The sequence below is a fragment of the Triticum aestivum genome, chromosome 4A (assembly GCF_018294505.1).
Source record: "Triticum aestivum cultivar Chinese Spring chromosome 4A, IWGSC CS RefSeq v2.1, whole genome shotgun sequence".
NCBI lineage: Eukaryota > Viridiplantae > Streptophyta > Magnoliopsida > Poales > Poaceae > Triticum > Triticum aestivum.
This window is the reverse complement of record NC_057803.1, coordinates 726,399,305-726,418,683: the sequence shown is the minus strand read 5'-3', so window position 1 is coordinate 726,418,683 and position 19,379 is coordinate 726,399,305. Positions and strand designations below refer to the sequence as shown.

The 19,379-nt window shown below is 42.8% G+C and overlaps 1 pseudogene; it reads right to left on the bottom strand.

Annotated features, from left to right (window-relative positions):
- Window positions 1–12,467: 12,467 nt before the first annotated feature.
- Window positions 12,468–19,106, bottom strand: LOC123084429 (6-phosphogluconate dehydrogenase, decarboxylating 1-like; annotated as a pseudogene).
- Between the last annotated feature and the right edge of the window lie 273 nt (window positions 19,107–19,379).

The window sequence follows — 19,379 nt, the reverse complement described above, 5'->3', positions numbered from 1 at the left end:
CGCCCTTACATTTAAAGATCAAGATATTCGTATTGTAGCTTCCACGAGATCGCCTCGCATCGGGAACAGAGGTGGTCAAGCAGAGTTGTCCTGGCAATGGTTTATGCCTCCTTAGTGCTGTTCTAGAGACTAGGACCCACGTATTTTTCACTTATCCGGCTGCCCCTTTTTTGGGTACTTTGTCTTTGAGGCTCTAGGGCGTAATTGGAAGACTGGAGCTGTTTGGGTTTGTCAAAACTCGGCCCAACCATAACAGGAGGAGCAGATGCCCTTTTGGACAACAATGACCTGCACACTTTGCACGATGCACAACAAAATGGTTGATATGCGAGGGGTTTTAAGGCGGGCCACTGAAGCTATATCCAAATTTCTGCCATTTATGCGGCAATGGAACCCACTCTCTGGGCAGCCGGGTTCGGACTGGCTTAGCAGCTTGATGGACGCAATGATTGTGGCAGCACTACTAGGAAAACAGTTATACATGAAATGGACACTAATGGCGCACCACATGTATGGTGCGCCATTAGTATATAGCAATGGCACATCACATATAGCAATGACGTATCAGGTGATAGTGCGCAATTAGTAATGGCGTCACATACACGGTGCGCCATTAGTAACCATTTTTTTTACAAAACTAGTAATGGCGCGCCAGGGGATAGTGCGCCATTACTAGTTTAACTAGTAATGGCGCACCACACACTCAGTGCGCCACTACTAACATTTTTTTTTCAAAGTTAGTACAAAGTTAGTAATGGCGCACCACACCCACGGTACGCAATTACTAACAATTTTTATTATTATTACTATTTTCAAAGTTAGTAATGGCTCACCATGGGTGTGGTGCGCCATTACTAATTTTCACCCAAAATTCCCCCGAATGCACTCTCCCTATGGACCGTCTTTTCAGTTTTAAACAAAATAAAAGAAAATGATGCAAATGTCAAAAAAATAAAAGAAAATAAGTTTCCCATGTGATATGTGGTCTAGTTGTTGGGAAAATTTACAAATATGAATTTTGACTTTATTTGCAAAATCTCTGGAATTTGTAAGATGGGCATAACTTTTGCATACAAACTCGGATTAAAAAGTTTTTTATATGAAAAATCATCTACTCTAAATGTTACATCCAAATAATGTTAAACATTTTCAAAATCCTCAAAAACCTAACAGAAAAAAAGTTACGGGGCTTTTAAGATCTGGAGGCAAAAAAATTCAAAAAATTTCAAACTTACTAGTGGCGCACCGTTTGCTAGGTGTGCCACTAGTAACAGAAAAAAAATTAGTTTCGAATTTTTTTTCAGGATTTTTTTTCCAAAATATGATACGTAATATGAACGGAAGTTTGAAATAATTTTTCAAAATTTCATCACACTCATGAACATGAACAAAGTCCTAAACATCAACAAGGTTTAATAGGATTGATATGCTAGATATATCCACAAGTGTCTGTGAAGTGAGCTGGTGCTGGTGTTGGATAGAACTCTGAAGTTAAGCGTGCTTGGGCTGGAGTAGTGTGAGGATGGTTGACCTTTCGGGAAGTTTGACCATAAAGTGTGATTGTGCTTTCCTAGTAGTGTAGCACGCTGCCTTGCCCATCCTTAGACCCACTGATCTATCGACAGCTTGGTCGCCTTTTTTCTTCTTTTTTCGGCATGTCTGTGTGGTTGCCTGGCAAAATTACTTTTACTTTCCTAGCACTTGAACATGTTATATGGACATGGTGACTCCTTTATCTATAAAGTCGGGGGAAATCCTGTTTTGAGAGGTAATTTTCAATGTTATGCATTTCATGTGAGGTAGAAAAATAAACTAGTAAAGGATAGTGATTTTAAAAAAAAGAAGCCAGCAAGGGATATAAAGATCCTTTGTCACTATGTGAGGTGATTAGCAAGGAATAGTAAATTCAAGGGTCACTATGAGAGGGCGGTTCTTATTATTTTTTATTTTTTTTTGCGTAAACTCATATTGTTTACATGTGTGTGCCCGTACGAAGTCTTGCATGCATTGTTAGTTAGAGTAGTGGTGAATGTACGTGGTTGCCCGTTTTCGCCGAGTCGTATGGCTGTTGCTGAGAGGCCGTGCAAGTGCCGAATCATCTGCGTGTGTAGCTAGTCCAATTGTATCTCAGCGGGTTTCCAACTACTATTCAAACTCGTTTTCCCGTTTCCCTTTTAGCACAGCAAGATTTTATGTTTCCTTTTTATACTATAAAAATGTGAACGACCAGCCGGTTCGAATGATGTTTGTTCATATGTGAGTCAGCTTGTTTGCGCTTGTACTTTGCGTGCCTTAACCAATCAAGCACTAGAACTGAAGTGTTATTTCAGTGAGTTGGCCTCAACCGAGCACTAGAAATATTTTTCTTTTGATGTTGCAGCAGATTTGGTCTTATCTTCTTGTGGGTTTCCTTCTGCCCTTTGGGTTTGCTGAAAAATTGGTTTTACCCCTGAACCATGACAACCCAGTAGAAACTGTCAGAGTTCATGCGATTTTGGCTATTTCAACGAGAATAGAAAATGGGTCTGTCTATGTGAGATATTGTCTCACATCTAACATGATGTCACTCTGTTTGTGGCCCTCTAATTGATATTTTTTCTTCTTGACTGATTGTTTATTTTAAAAAAAAAATCTTTGTTTGATGGTTGTCCAGCCAAGTTTGTCCTTCTTTCCCTAATAGTAAAACAGCGATTGCTTTTGGTCTCACATTTTTTTGCAGGAAAACCCTGTTTTTTCTAATAATTAGCCCGCAGTCCATCGTTATGTCGGAACGAACCGTTTCTTGCAGTTTACACAAAACCCCCTGGAGTTTATTCTAATTAACCCGCAGTCTAGATTTAAGTCACAGCAAATCTTTTTTGCAGTATATATATATACACGTCGGTGATATCTACGGTAATCACCTCACAGTCTATAAAAAAAATCAAATAACCATATCTTTTAAACCGTAACTCCGATTTTAACATGTTATATATGGAATTTGATTAAAAATTATGTAGATTTTGAATATGGCCTTATCTCACATGTTAAATATTTTAAAATGTTGTTTAGGATGCAACGTTAATCAATGGTGCATGATCCGTCTTTATTTCGTACCAACGCGGATCCGTACTGCAACATGTAAAATTGAACGTTAATAATTGGGACAGATTATAATCCTTGGGCGTGTTGTACTTGCACCAGATTCTCTCTATGCACCGAAGTGTGTTGTTTGTAGCACACGTGAAAAATTTGTGAGTGTGCTTTTTCGTCTAGAAGATAAGGGCCGTTCCCCTAGAAAAAGGAAGAAGATAAGGGCGGTTAAGCAGGAATGGTGCTCCCAAGCTCTCACTGTCAATGTGTTTTATAGCCACTAAAACAAATGGATGTTTGTGATAATGGATCAGCGTGAACATATAAGAACTCATTGGAGCATTGGATTTGAAACATTTATTGAAAAATCATGAACAATTTAGAACTGCCGAATATTTTTTTAAAGTGTAAACAATATTTGTAATTCTGAACACTATTGGAAAACACACAAAAAAATAAACGTGAACAATTTATGAAAACTCGAAAAATTCAAATGTAAATAATTTATGAAAATTTCAAGTATTTTCTGAAATGCCAACACTTTCCCTAAAACACAATCAAATTTTTAAGAAATGGGAAGCTTTTTGGAAATTCCTGAAGATTTTTGAAAACGTGAACTTTTTTTATGAAAACATGAGCATTTTTCGAATTTGTGAACAAATTTTGAAAATGGGAACAGGTTTTGAATATTCGGAAAATATATGTTATAGAAAATGAACTTTTTTTAGTGTACCATGAATTTTTTTAATATACAATGAACATTTCTTTTAGCAAAACTAATCTTTTTTAGTGTACGGTGAACCTCTTTAGTTTTCTAGTGAATATTTGTATGCACTGATCATCGTGCATGCCTTTTATACCTTAGCCTTGGTTATATGCATGTACTAGTACGTACCTTGACATGCATGCACATGCAACGCTCATTGAAGGATCAGCTAATGCACGCACTGGCGTGATGACATGCTTCATTCCCTGTGAATTTATGAAAAAGAAGAAAAGAATCGGGAAAAACGAAAGAATGAGATCATCTTTTAAAATAGAAAAATTAAAAGGATAGGAAAAATAATGAATAAAAAATGAAAAAAAATAGAAAGCACATGAAGAAAACAGAACAGAACAAAAGAAAAGAAAAAACTTACCCTAGCTACTTGGACCGGCTCATCTACGGCTTGTTTGTTGTCGATGGTGGACTTGCAACTGGACAAAAAAAAGATCAGACCACAATGGCAAGTCGAGGGTGGACTGGCAATTGGGACTGAAAAAATGTCAGGCCCAATTGCGAGTCGAGTTTGGACTTGGAACTGGTAAAAACGGTTGTTCCCAAGTTGCGAGTCAAGGGTGGACTTGCAACTATGACAATAAAAGGTCGAGCCAGTTGCAAGTCAACGGTGGACCTGCAGCTCGGACAAAAAAAGGTTGGGGCCCAACTGCGAGTCGACGTTGGACTTGCAACTGGGACAACAATGGTCTGGCCCCATTTGCATCTCGAGGGTGGACCTGCAATTCGGACTAGAAAACTCGGGCCCCAGTTGCAGTCGAGGATGGACTTGACAAAAAAGGTTGGGCCCTAGTTGCGGGTCGAGGGTGGACTTGCAACTCGGACATAAAAGGTTGGGCCCCAGTTCCGTGTCGAGAGTGTGGACTTGCAACTCAGACAAAAAAGATTCGGCCACATTTGCGGGTCGAAAGGGTGGACTTTCAACTTGGTAAAAAAAAGTATGGCCCCATTCGTAAGTTGAGAGTGGACTTGAAACCAGGACAAAAAGGTTGGACATCAGTTACGAATCAAGGGTGGACAGGCAATTGGGACAAAAAAATCAGACCATCGTTGCAAGTCGAGGGTGGACTTGAAATTAGGACAAAAAATGTCGAGGCCCAATTGCGAGTCTACTGTGCAATTACAACCGAGAAAAAAAGGCCAGGCCCCAGTTGCGACTCGAGGATGGACTTGTAACTGGGGGGAAAAAGGTCGGACACCCAGTTCCGAGTTGAGGGTGGACTTGCAACTAGGAAATAAAAGTCAGGTCCCAGTTACGAGTATCGGGGGGTGCAACTGGGAAAAATGTTAGCCCCGGTTGCGAGTCGAGGCTGGACTTGCAACTAGAAAAAAAGTCGGGCCCCACTTATGAGTCGAAGGGGGAATTGCAACTGGGATAAAAGAGGTTCAGGTCCAGTTGCAAGTAGAGGGGGACTTACAACTGGAACAGAAAAAGGTCGAGCCCCAGTTGCGAGTCAAGGGTGGGCTTGCAACGGGGGCAAAAAAAGGCCGGCTCCCAGTTACGAGTCGAGGGTGGACTTGCAACTAGGACAACTATGAGTCAAGGATTTGACTTGCAATAGGGAAGAAAACAAACTATGACCCAGTTGCAAGTTAGATGGTGGACTCGCAACTGGGACAACTACACAAAACTACGGGCTCGGCTGCAAGTCGAGGGAGGACTTATACTGGGATGAAACAAACAACGGGCCGAGCTCCGGGTAGGCGATGGTGGGCTCGTTCCTGCCTTCTAGGTGGTGCATGCAGGTGATGAGATCCCTCTCCTCGCGGGCAGTGGTCGTGGGTGGTCATCGGGACTCTACTACTCTGTCGGGTTTTGGAGCCCTAAATGGTGTGACGATACCCGAGTAGTGGGACGACACTATTATTATGATGATCGCTGTAGTACAGTTTGCCGAGAGGGCGGTTCAGCTTAAACCACTCAATTTTTTTGTAATGTGGTCTACAAAATAATTTCAATAATGTTGGTGCCTAACTGAAAGTAATCTTGCCGGTAATCGTTAGCCCTACAAAATGTCAAGTCAGATTCCCACCACAGCAACCAGCGGCGCCACTTGGCATAGAACAGTATCGGCCCTTTCTTTCTCCCTTAATGGGTTTAATATATCAAGCCGAGGCGAGCCCACACTGGCTCCCTCTCGATGATAGCAAAGCCTATTTGGGTACCAACGCCTACTCCATGCATTTTTCCTCCTATTAAACATAAAAACATCTAGATATACGAGTGAGGCCCTACGTCAACCGACGGAAAATTGGAGTGCACGTGCCGAAGCAGGGCCGCATAGAAGATATGTTTGAGGTACCTACATAAAAGGCAACGAAGGGCATCTGCCTCCATATACATGCACACCGGATGAGGTCAACAACGTGAGCTGAATTTTTCATATATCTGTGCAATGATCACCAATCATCTAAGCTCGTGCAATATATAAGTCCACAAAAGATGGTTCAATCTTGGCTTAGGAGGTATTAGGAATAAAACTCGATGGTAGGGTTAGCACCGGAGTTGTAGGAGATGTGACCTTAGAGGCAGAGGCTGGGGCTTCCCCGGCTCGCCCAAGTCTAAGACAATACGGGGGCCTGGATTTTTTGAATCACTCAATCTAGGAGGCGTATGTGAAGGTCAGCTGTCTGCATTTGCCTCCAATCTCTCCTTTAGAATGTGTGAGGGTGCCCAGGTCAAGCACGCTGGTTCTTCAACGGGGTGTACTGGGCTAATAGATGTGGTAAATGCAGCCACATTTCAGCTACAGGAGACTCCTGTTCTGTCCAATTCAAGCTCGTACATTGGTAACCGACGGGTTGCCTCCGTTAATCAAGGGCCTTAGGCCTGTGTGTGGGTGGAGTCGCGGGGGTAAGACTGGTGTATCCCTTCTCCATGTTCCTTACTTCCTTTCTCCGTGCGGCCAATAGTAAAATATTTGTCTCTCCACTGTTTTTACACACATGCTCTTCGTCTCCTGCTCTGGGAAATAAAATATCTCGGGCTCTCTAAAAACCCTCCTCCACTACTCTCGACCCCCCGCCGCCGATCATCGTGCATGGTCTCCACCTCTCTATCCTCTCACCCACCACAATGCCAACCAACCATCTCTTCCCAGGAGTGCATAGAACCTGCACGTTGAATACTTTCCGACGTACTTGTACGATGCGATTCATTGTCGACCGTTGCTTTTGGCCAGGATACACGCGTACAAGCTAGCTGTCCAAGCAAGTTGATTGATCTTGGTTGACGGACGAACAAAGCTAGCTAGCCTGGCTAGCTGCTTGATGTATTCCGCCGGCGGACGCTCGTATATGACGCAACGAATACACGCGCGCGACACAGGAGATTCAATGGGTTATAGCAACAGGAGCGTGTCGCTCCCGAGATTTGTATTGCTTTGATCTGATAATCTGGTTACAAGGGGTATCACGTACGAGTATATATAGTAGTTAGGACAAGGGAAGCTAACCTACACGGTTAGAATTCCAGTCCTAATACTACTAGTCCTATACCTACACGGCTTGGTGATTGCATCCGTCTGAGCCGGACAAGGCCAGTAATCGTTGTTAATTCCAACACCCTCGCACTTTGTCCTGCAACTTATCTGCTATGCTCTAGAACTAGGGTTTCAGCGGCTGGAAGGTCATGATTGGCAGAACGACACACAAAAGAGAGGCCTAAGAACATGTCATATGTCAATCCAGGTGCAGCATGCGACTGAACAATAAACGGAATTTTTTTTCAGGCAAACAAGAGAAGAACTATAAAGTATATGTTTAGATTTATTTTTCTTCAATTAAAGATAAGAGTGAACGCTAACACGGGCTGACTGAATTTCTACCTCCAATTCAAGATAAGAGCATGTAGATGTATTCTGAGGGCTTACATCGGCTGACGAAATGTTTAGGTGCACATGCCGAGGCAGGGCCTCGTTGAAAACATCAACTAGTTGGAGGTAGCTCCATAAAACGCAACTAATAGCATATGCATCCATATACATGTCCGATGAGGTCTCACCAAATTATCTGAATTTTGCATATTCTTGCCATCTATATTCTGCGCTCGTGCAAAGAGTCCATGAATGGTGATACGATCTTTGTTAGGAGTGGAAATAGTCCATGAATGTTGTAGTTTGGTCCAGTATTAGGAGGTATCCGAAATAGAACTACATGCTAGTGGTGGTGGCATCGGACTTGGACGAGATGGGGGCCCAGTGGCGGCTCCTCGGGCTCCCTTGGGTCGCCCAATGCTGGGACAATACATAGTTGGGGAGTTTTAAAATCAATGAATTTGAATACCAAACATGCAGGCCAATTGCCTACAGTTTTCTCTTTCTCTTGATGGGCATCTGGATTATAGTGACGACTTCATCAAGCAGTGGTTGTTAGAGGGGATATGGAGGGATGGTTGACATAATGCATTGGATGTTGTATTCAGCCTTACGGGCGAGTACATGTAGGAGTACAGACATGGAGGGCAAGAAACCTCTCCAAGAGATAAGGTAGGAGACGGGTTACAAATCCTAAACTACCAAATTCATGTAACGGATGCGAACTAGGGAGCCCCATACAAGATATTAACCTATTGGAGCATGGTTCATGGGAAGAGCATCTATAACCGTATACGTGCTCACTAGATAAGGTCTTACAAAAGCTAGTTCAACTACGTTTAGGAGGTATCGGAAATAAAATTTCTATCATGCATTACCTACATGCCTTAATCTCCCGAACACTAGTGCCTTGCATAGGTGAACTGGTTTAGCATTGTTGTGCTTAGGAACGTTGTTGGCCGATCAGCACAACGGTGGAAAAAACTCTAAGCATCAACACCAGCACACAAATTTGAACAAGTTGTCGCATGTTGGATGGGCTCCTGCCCTAGGACGGCGTCATTAAGAAGATAATGGTAGTGGCAAGAGATGCAATAGGCATCCCTATCACCACGGTTAACATTAATCTCATGGTCATAGTAGAGTCAGTGACACATATACTGCCTCTCCAAGAACATTACATGTAAATGGACCATGACTATGCCGTTAAGCTTGCTCATGTGTTCTTTCATGTTTCATTTTTTTCCCACAAATTCATTTCCCGAAGATATGGGTCTGTACGTCATCCATATGAGCACATCGTACTGGCTTAAGTACATTTTGACAATTTTGAAGTTATGTAAACTTCACAATGTTACTAAAAGCATATGACTAGGTAGAATTGGTTGTTCTTAGAGAAAATGCTATTGAAAATGGTAATTCTTCCACCCGTGTCAGTGTATGCGTTACTAGGTAGCGTGTGTGTTCATGACCTCGTGTGTTTACGCATGCAACAAAGATGTGTATGTTCACGTGCGTGTCTACAAGGATAAGAGGAAAAATATAGATGGGCAAAACTAGTTCTCTCAGCACTGCACCCATGAGAGAAAAAAATGTCCAAACAACTGTCGTATTAGTGCAAGAATTTTCATAGTGGCACTTAGCACCACTTAATTTTGTAGCAAGACGATAATAAAGTTGTTCTCGGTTGCACGTATGCCTGAGCGCTGGATTAGAAGCGAGTACGAAATCAAGGTCACGTGACACAAAAAGTTATATTTCCCGCCAAGCCAAGATCACTTCCCTGCCTCTCAATAGTAACAAAGTCGTAAGCCCCACTCGTACACCAAAATGAGTTGCCTGCATTTTTTTCTTCAATTAAAGGTAAGAGCGTACACCAACATGGGCTGCTTGAATTTCTACCTCCAAGTCATGATAGGAGCATCTGGATGTACTGTGAGGACCTACATCGGCTGACAAAAAACTAAGATGCACATGGAGAGACAGGGCCTCATAGAAAACATCAACCAGTTGGAGGTAGCTCCATAAAAGGCAACCAAGAGCGTTTGCATCCATATAAATGTCCACCCAATGAGGTCTCACCAGGTTACTTGAATTTTGCATGTTCTTTCCACGGCCATCTATAATCTACGCTCATGCAAAGAGTCTGTGAAGGATGATTCGATCTAGGGTTACGAGTGGAAAGAGTCCATGAATGGTGTGGTTTGGTCTAGGGTTAGGAGGTATCAGAAATGAAACTACATGCTAGTGGTAGCATCAAAGTTGGACACCAGAAGGGGACCTAGTGGAGGCCTCTCGGGCTCCCTTGGGTAGCCCAATGCTGTGACAATACGGCATTGGGGAGTTTTAAAATTGTTGAACTACATAGAGGCTACGCCCCCACCCCTTGTTTTGGTAGTGTGTTCACAACTCAACTACACAAGAATTGCATTGTAAATGATAGCAACATAATTTTGTGAGAATCGTATGATACAACAAACAAGCAGCAGACACTGGTTCTACTCATAAAGAAGCCTTGAGATCCTACAGTGTATTTGGAACATATGATCCACACATCTCACTATAATTTTTAGCCTCTTAGACTCTGATGGATGAATAATTGATGATTGGAGTGGGAATGTAAATAGTACTATAGATCATGTAAAGCGTCTTCCTGAGCTGGTGCTACAAGTTGAAAGGCTGCTTGCATCTTCTAATTGATGTATCAAGGGAATGAAGTAAATATAAACAAGATGCAAGGGTTGTAAATTGTAAACACTTATTTGCGAGCTTGTCAAATAAATCCATCTTTTTAATCTATGACATGCTCTTCTGATGCCTATCTGATCATGGTATAATTGAAAAGTTGGCTTTTAGAATTCCTTGTTGGTAATGGTACTAGGTTCGATGTGTGTGGGGAGTAAAAATTACTAGGTCAGGTTAGAAATCATCGAATCTCACTCAAGCATACAAATTGGTTTGATCATTTGAATGCAAAGAGAAATTCTCTCATCTATTTCATTTTGTATGTTTTTATTTGCCTCAGTTGAAATTTCTAGCGAACTGTGCTCCATCTCTCTCATGAAATAAGAAAGTGGCGGGGACTTGTCAAAAACTGGGCCCCTTTTTGTCTAGTTTCCAAGAAGTGTCTCAATACTCAGGCCAATGCAGTCCTGGCCGAATGGAGAGAGGAAGATGTGGAACTGGAAAGCAATCTGGAATGCAAACACATGTCCCTCGACTTTCAATTAAATACACAAAACACATAATCTCCCCACCAAATACCAAGATCTAAGAGAATTATGTACACATGAAATGTTTTTCTCCAGGCTTCCCAAAGCATGCAGGTGAGTGGCACGTGTGGCCCTTTGTCTCTATACATGCTGGTGGAAGGGCAAGAAAGTGCGGTGATGATGCGGCAGGAATGTGAGGCGGCGGCAGAGACAAGGTCGTTGCCGCCTTCCGCAGCCATTGCGTGCGCAACGCTGAGTCGGGCAATGTCCTAGAGTGCGGCCCGGTAGAATGCTGAGTCACTATATTATGCAGATTGAAGATCCTCGAATGCAAAAGAGGACAAATCTATGACATTGGGTTCATTAACCCAAATACCCTAAATGAATATATGGTAAAAAACCAAGGATATAGAGAAAAACTTGTTGAACGCGTTAATTGGACAACAGACCAGCAGGGAAATACTATTTTCTTAGAACATCAGTTGAGTGTTACTCTCTTGTGCACATTATGTTTTTCTTACTCGAGGTTAAGTGTAATTGATGAGTTATGTGTGCGCAGTTTTCACTTTATTTTGCTAGTCATTCAACTTGATGCGGGAGTAGTAATTTTCTTGGACTCGAGCTGTAAAGAGCCTAAGGAGGCTAGGGGTGAATGGAAAAAGGAGTTGTGATTTCAACACCCGAAAGTAAGTAGTACTAGCTAGTTCCACGCATCTCTCATTGACTCTAGTTTCAATACCATTATCATGCTTGATTATCATTTTGATTGAACTATATTCTCGTAAAGTGCTTGAGGTAGGCACCCGGGAATAATTTATGTGGATCCTACGTTTGCGAGTTCATTCACCAGACGACCTCTGAGCATGGCAGATCTTCATGGAAACTTGAGTACGTAAACAACATTCACAATTTTATTTTATTACCACCAATTGTGTTGAATTATATATATATATATATGTATTGACCCCCCCCCCCCTTCTTTAAATTAGATCATGCAGATGCGGGACGAACTCCTACCAAATGATCGCATACGAGCAATTCAAGAGGAATTGGCGGGATTCTTTCTTGAACATGTCATACCTACAGACGAAGAATACCATCGGAACTGCAATGCGATTTTGGTAGATGTTAGGGATCGTAAGATACGTTGTACTATATATATGCATGAACGTGTACTATATGTAGTAGCGTTGAATAGATATATGAAAACTTGTTTTTGACAAGCATGGATAAAGAGAGGTCACTTCTCTCTATATATTCCTGACGATGTTGTGTAATGGTTCCTTCATTGCTATATGTAGTACCTAGCGCCGAGTTGAATGAAAAACATAAAATAAAAACGAAAACCCTAAATGTAAAAGATTCGAATGGTAAACACAAAAAGAAAAGGGGGAAACACAATATGAAACCCCTAAACCCCTCCTTTCAAAAAAACAGCGCTTGGCAGCTGCTGATGCATGGCTGCCTTTTAGTCCTGGTTGTTGTTACCAACCAGGACTAAAGGTCCTCCTGCCTGGGATCCCCACAGCGGCCACGTGGAGCTCCTTTAGTCCCGGTTCGTAAGACAACCGGGACTAAAATTGAGGGCCTTTAGTCCCGATTGCTTAGTCTCAGTTGTAGAACCGGGACTAAAGGCACTTCAGAACCGGGACTGGTGCCCTGTTTTCTACTAGTGCTGGCGCGGATGCTGCACCCGCCCTTCCAGATCCTGGCCAGCTCGCCAAGGTTTAAGCTCAATCCTTTCTCTGTGCTCTTGTCCTTGATGATGTTTAGGGCCTGGGCGTAGCTGCAGATCTTGGAGGCGTAGAGGGCTTTCCTCACATCCTTGCACAATGTGCCTTGTCAACAGTTTCTTCGCTATTGTAGTCACCCTAGAAGATCTTAGAAGTAGCCACCATCTCATCCCTCAGCCCGCTGAGGAACCTTGAGGTCCTGGAGTCCAAGGACGCCTCGGTGGTAGGACTAGTAGCAGCCGCAGGGAGCTTATCAGCCTGCTAAACTATCCACTCCCGGTTCCCTTCATCCTGGTCTTGTCCAGGACCTTGTCGACCAAGTAGCCCTCACCCTGTTCATCCTTGATGCTGAAGATATCAGCAATGATCTCGACCAAGAAACTGAGGAACTCACCCTTGTTCCACTCGGCGAAAACCTGCTGCATCTCACCGTTTGTGAGCTTACCAACTGACTTGAGAATGCCATATGCCTCATCGACCATTTGCATGTCATCTTACTCAATACCACTGTGAACCATCTTAACAAAGTATTTGAGTCACCCTTCCAAATGTATGTGACACGCCAGCCGTTGTCAGGGACCTGAGCAGACACCTTGAGAAGAATGACTTTAATGTACTGGTACGCCTCCAGTGAGCCTCCAGGCATCATGGAGGGGCCATGGTGGGCACCCTCCTCTCCTCCGAAAACAGCCATCCCGAGGTAGAGGAGTCCACGCTCATCCATCACCTTCTCACTCCTTTCTGTGTTCTCATACCACTCAGTTCCTCCATCAATGATGCAGTCACCCTGCTCCAGGTGTGTTGTGATGGTCTGGTCAACCGGAGCACCGGCCTTGACAAGCATGATGACGACACGTGGCTTCTGAATGGAGTTGACGAAGGATGCAGGGTCATGGAAACCATAAAGCGGAAGGTTTCCTTCTAACCTGACATAGTGTTTTTAATACCCACACCCTCCAAACCAAGTACCAGCAAGGAATTCTAAAAGCCAACTTACTCATTATAACATGATCAGATTGGCATCATAACATAATGTAGTAGACTGAAGCAATGGATTTTTATGTCAAGCTCACAAGTTTTCACAATTTACAACCCTTTCATCTTTTTTATAATTTACTTTGTTCCCTTGATACATTAATTAGAATATGCAAGCAGCCTTTCAACTTGTAGAATCAAATCATGGAGACGCCTTACATGATCTATAATACTATTTAAGTTCCCACACCAATCATCAATTATTCATCCATCACAATCTAAGAGGCTCAAAATTATAGCGGGGTGTGTGGATCATATGTTCTAAATACACTGTTGCTTGCTCGTTGTGTCATATGATTCTCACAAAATTCTTTTGCCATCATTTACAGTACAATTCTTGTGTTACCTAGTTCAGGTGTATAGACACTGTCCAAAAAAATTGTTCAACTATGAACATGAGTAATCATGAAAGGGGTGATGATATTACTAGCCTTTATGTAGTTCAAAAAAGTTGGTTTTGGAAGGATCTGGAATTTTTTTTCAAATTGGTTCATAATGGTATTGATCACACCAGAAATCAAAAACTTTTTTTATGAACACCCGATGAGCAAAAATGGGAGGAGGCTAAAAATTGAAAATGTGGGTTGTGGGAGAGCAATTATTCAATGTCTTATGAACACGTCATGTATTCATATGTCCATAATGAGATATGCCATTTTTTTCATACAACAATCACCATAACCATTTCCTGCACAATATCTTTTTCTAACACCAAAGAAGAAGCACCATAAACATTTCCTATAGAGTTTTAAACCTTTACATAATATCAATGCAAAATTGCACTGAGCCAACAACTTCCAACAATGAATATCATGATGTTTGGTGTGTGTGCACGCGTGTGCGGCACACATATATACTGCCCCATCATGACTTAAACAGTAGCATCCACTTCTACTAGTTGGAACACTTGCATCACACTCAAATTTGAGGAAACTGAAGAAAAAGCGAGGAGATAGTCTTGAGTGATAGTAGATGAACATAAATAGAATGTGAAACTATGCATCGGTGAATGCACCGATTGCTTATATTAAATAAAGAGAAAAAAGAAAGAAAAGCAGATATGGATTTTTTTAGGAAGAAAATACATCAAGTTCCTAAATATCGACAGTCCACACATAGTAACCTGCTATATAATTCTTAAAGTGTGTTTCGGACACGATGCCCGACATATCAATCATTGGTTTCCATTATTCTGGTTCATATTCGATATGCTTTCTTTTGGAAAAAGGTCCATATTCAGTATGTGAATGACAAAGAATCATACATCACAGTTTCACTAAATTATGTAATTAATGCACTTTTTTAATGGTAGAGGAAATCTAGGTGGGGACGTCGTGCCCCATTTTGTCTTAGATGGGGATTGGTTTCTAGTGCATGTAGGAATCATCCACCTTATGTTGTCATCATCATTGTAACTAATAAAGTTATGTTCTAAATGATTTATCTCATAAACCGTTAATTTAATTGGTGATCCATGTTCACTGACAAGTTTGGTTCTACGAGGGCTTGAAAACAAGATCCCATGTTGACATGTTTCGGCTGAATGGTTTTCCATCCACACTAGTTACCAGATTTCCAACACATGATCGCCACATTTTTATAATGAGGTACCAATCTTTTTCATAACGAGTTACCAGATGTTTTCTATGCCTGTTACCAGATGTTTTGCGTTGGGGAAAGCAGTTATGTATGCAAACAGAGACTCAAAGACGCATTCTCCGCACTGGAGTAAGCTGCGGAGGCGGGTCTGCGCGTCTGCATCCACTTTGGGTTTCAGTTTGCTTTACTTCTCTACCAGCTCGCGGCGAGGCGGCGACCCAAAATCTCACGTCGGCGTAAGAGCGGTGGCGCCGACAGCGGCTGGGGAGTATCCGTGTTGCATCTATCACGCGTTCGACCGTGCCGCGTGTTGGTAACACACACCGCCTCTCCGTCGTCCACGCCGGCGATGGCGAGCGCCGCTTCACCTACGGCGACATCCTCTCCTCTCTCCCGCCACATCGCACCTGCACTTCCTCTCCCTTGCACTGGCCTCCGCGATCGACTGTCGATTTCTCTCCCGTTGTATTTTCAACACCCCCTTTCTGACTCTGAATTTGTAACGCTAGGCTCCTCGGATCGATGCAGGGGAAGCACCGGCACGACGCCTAGGGTCTTGGGTGTGTATGCCTCGTCATCGATGGAGTGCGTCACCCCCCCCCCCCCTCCCTCCTAAAAAAGTGGTGAAGCCGAGCGGGGGAAGCAACATGTTTATTTCGGGGGAGCAAAAGCTGAACATGTAGTACGTAATTTACCATAACACACTTGACCCCCCCCCCCCTATCTCCCTAACGTATATAAAGCAGAAAAAAGAAAAGACCCATCAGGAAGCTCACTCGTGACTAGTTGTTTTCGTAGGCGGCCTTCATGGGCCCTAGCGAAGCGCAACAGCTCTCCCATGATATAATGTGGGAGAGACTAATCCACAGACACCGCATGAGCCTCTCCAGTGTGTCGTCTGGTGTGCCTAGCCCCGCCGCATGTCGTGCGTTGAGCTCACACGTAGAAGCATGATACATTTTGATTTTAGGATGCATTTTTTGGTTTATAGATTTTGTTATTTTCCCTATGTTTACTCTTGCCTGCAGCACAGAGTGTGAAAAAGAACAACTATGTTTCATGGTGATGCACAAGTGCGCTTTTTGAAAGTGAAAAGCACAGTTGTGTTTTCGCGTGAAGCAAAACTGCGCTTTTCGAAAGTGAAAAGCACAGTTCTGTTTTCGCGTGAAGCAAAATTGTGCTTCCCAAAAAGTGAAAAACCAAAGTTGTGCTTTTACAAGAAATGAAAAGCACAGTTGTGTTTTCATTTTTTTTCTTAATGTTTCCGGTTTTTCCTGGTTTCATTTTTTTACTTTTCATTTTGTTTCCTTGACTACGATTCTTTTTTTGGAAAAGAAGTTCCTTCAAACCTATTAACATGAGATCTAGTCTTGAAGATCTTGACATGGGGAATGATGGTGAAAATGATTCACGATCTGGATGCATGATTCAAGAGATAAACGTTTTGAGAAAAAGAATCTAACAAAAAAAGCACAAAACTCCCAAGTTGTGACAAATGTCATGCATAAGGTGCGCCACTTGACACCACCAGAGGATGTGAGTGTGACCTTTGTAAGGGGTACACCTTAATTTGTGATTTTGGGTTAACCTATGTTTGCGACAACCCTAAAAATTACTATTATTCTCCTTTCTAGTTTAGAAGGCCGATGTGTATCCCTGGGCCCATGATTTAACCAGTGTTGTGTTGTAGTAGCCCTTCACCTCTGTCGCCTCTTGCCTCCGTTCTAGCAGTCAAATGTGAATCATTCGTCGGTGCTAGGACGATGACCTGCCAATGTCCAATGGCTGCACTGAATCACATTCTCCAGCCACTAACTAAGCAATTACCCATAGTTAGCACTATCTATATTGTCTACGAACTAATATTTGTCAATTTTGATCTTGCATGTCAAAAATACTCAACATATTCTATTTCTTTCAGTTATCTCCCATATAATGCTAATTCCGAAACTTGTAGTTTAACATCTATGAACAGAAATACACTGCCAAACGCAATAAAGAGGAATTCAGTTTTAACCATGTTACTTTGAGTCCCCAAAATAAAACGGGAGATGACTACACTGCATGACAATCTACATTGAAAGAAAATTAGTAGCTAAGCCACTTTGATAAAAAGAATCAGATTATTGGCCATTGCACAAACAAATTGATGTTTATACATTATTTCAAGTAAGCTAATCCAAATTTAGTGGTTTTTTTCTCTTAACCTGAGGCAGCATATTGTGATAGTTATTTTTTCATTGTGTTTTTTACTAGCTTGGCTTGGCGCCCCAGTAAACAAATCCTACTTGTGCCTCTGTGTTTACTTATCATCTAGTTGACATTTCATTTCAATTTTGTTATATATATATATATATATATATATATATATATATATATATATATATATATATATATATATATATAGCTCGTGATCACTGTTTTGACAATAAAGCGACAACATGAAAGAAAGATATGATGCATCAAAAGAAATGTTGAAATCGTACTCAAGTTTTTTTTGGCAGGGTGAAAGGTACTCAAGTTGTTGCATTATATTGCGACAATTAAGATGGACCAAGCCAAAACTTGTAATAAAGCCTCACAAACACACATGGGGCATGCTAGCATCACCAAGCCGAGGAACATATTCGGCCCACGAAGAGTATTAGGATTCACCGAGGTAGATGTGCTTTTGAACGTGCATAGTAGAAATTCCACTCTCATATGGCCATCATATACAAGACAACCAACATGACGTAAGCAGTCACATTCTAAATTGGGGGGGGGGGGGGGGGGGGGGGATTAGGAGGCATCATGAAAAAGACAATATGTGTTGTCAATTCCGGAAGATCCAATGGAAGCAAACCCATCACCATGCACCAAATCATGCCTAGCATAATTGTGAACAGGTGCTCCTGAACAACAACCACTCCCACGGGGCAGTGGGAAGGTGTTACAGACGCACACTACGGTGGTGGGGCCAGTGCCCATCATAGGGGCCCCACAAAATCTTGGAGTGGTAGTAGGTGGTGTGTATGTCACGGAGAGCATGCCGTCGTTGGTGTGCAGTATGAGATCCATCATCGGGCAGTAGCGCCTGGAGAGTTCGCTGGTGAAGCCGCAAGACAGAAAAGCCACTAAGGTTAGAGACTTGCCTACGAAGGCCCGACGGGGTGCACTGGGCATGGGGTAAATTATGAATTTTTTTCAAGGAATCTGGGTAAATTCATGTTAAACCTACACACATGTAACATGCGCTGGAATATTCGTTTTCACCTAGTAAAAATAACGTGCACACCTCACATAGGTCAATCCTTAACTCATTTAGAAAACACATCGTGCACACGTGCTGCCGGAAGCAGAGGATCACGCGTGTACCACATGTCTTGTTATTCTCCAATCTGAAGTGAAAGAGAATCCCTTACATATTGGTCTCAACTCTCCTTCCAAGGTGGTACTAAATTACCCACCATGTGAAGAAATCCCAAATGGGCCTTTAGAATTTCCACGAATTATTTTCTTATATGGGCCTAGAGCCGATCTACAATTCAACATTCGCAGCGCGCCTCATGTAGTCCTTGACTTAGAGCCAGAGAAGGAACGAGATGGATAAGACCCTCACGAGCCGCAACTATAACAGCATTAACCACCATGCCCATGCAAGGAAGAGACGGATATGACATGTAGGCCAATGTAGTCGGTGATCCCACATGGGGGAAGCCCGGCGCTGGCAGGGGAGAATGCGGTGGAAGAGCATGATCTGAACCACGTTGGTTAGACCAACGTTCTTCCCCGGCACGTTGGTAACGCGCGTCTGCAGCGCCATCACCTCCGTCCAGGACCCCCAGTCGTGGCCCTTCGTGTTCCAGGAGGCGAGCCTCATGGGGGGCCCGGATCTGTACTCCGGAATGGCCGCCCAATTAGTGCGGCGCGGCCCGGTGATATAGAACCACTCCTATTGCCAGATCTTCACGGTCTCCACAAAGGCCCCCTTTGGACAAGTGGTGTTCGGCAGCTTGCTAATCATAGCTCTGTTGCAGTCCGCGGGTTGCCCGTCGACCACCTTCCGCTTCATGTTGATGACCTTGAGCCATAGGTCGAAGTGTGGGTGGACGCGGAGGAGAGCCTCACACACGACTATGAACGCCGATATGTG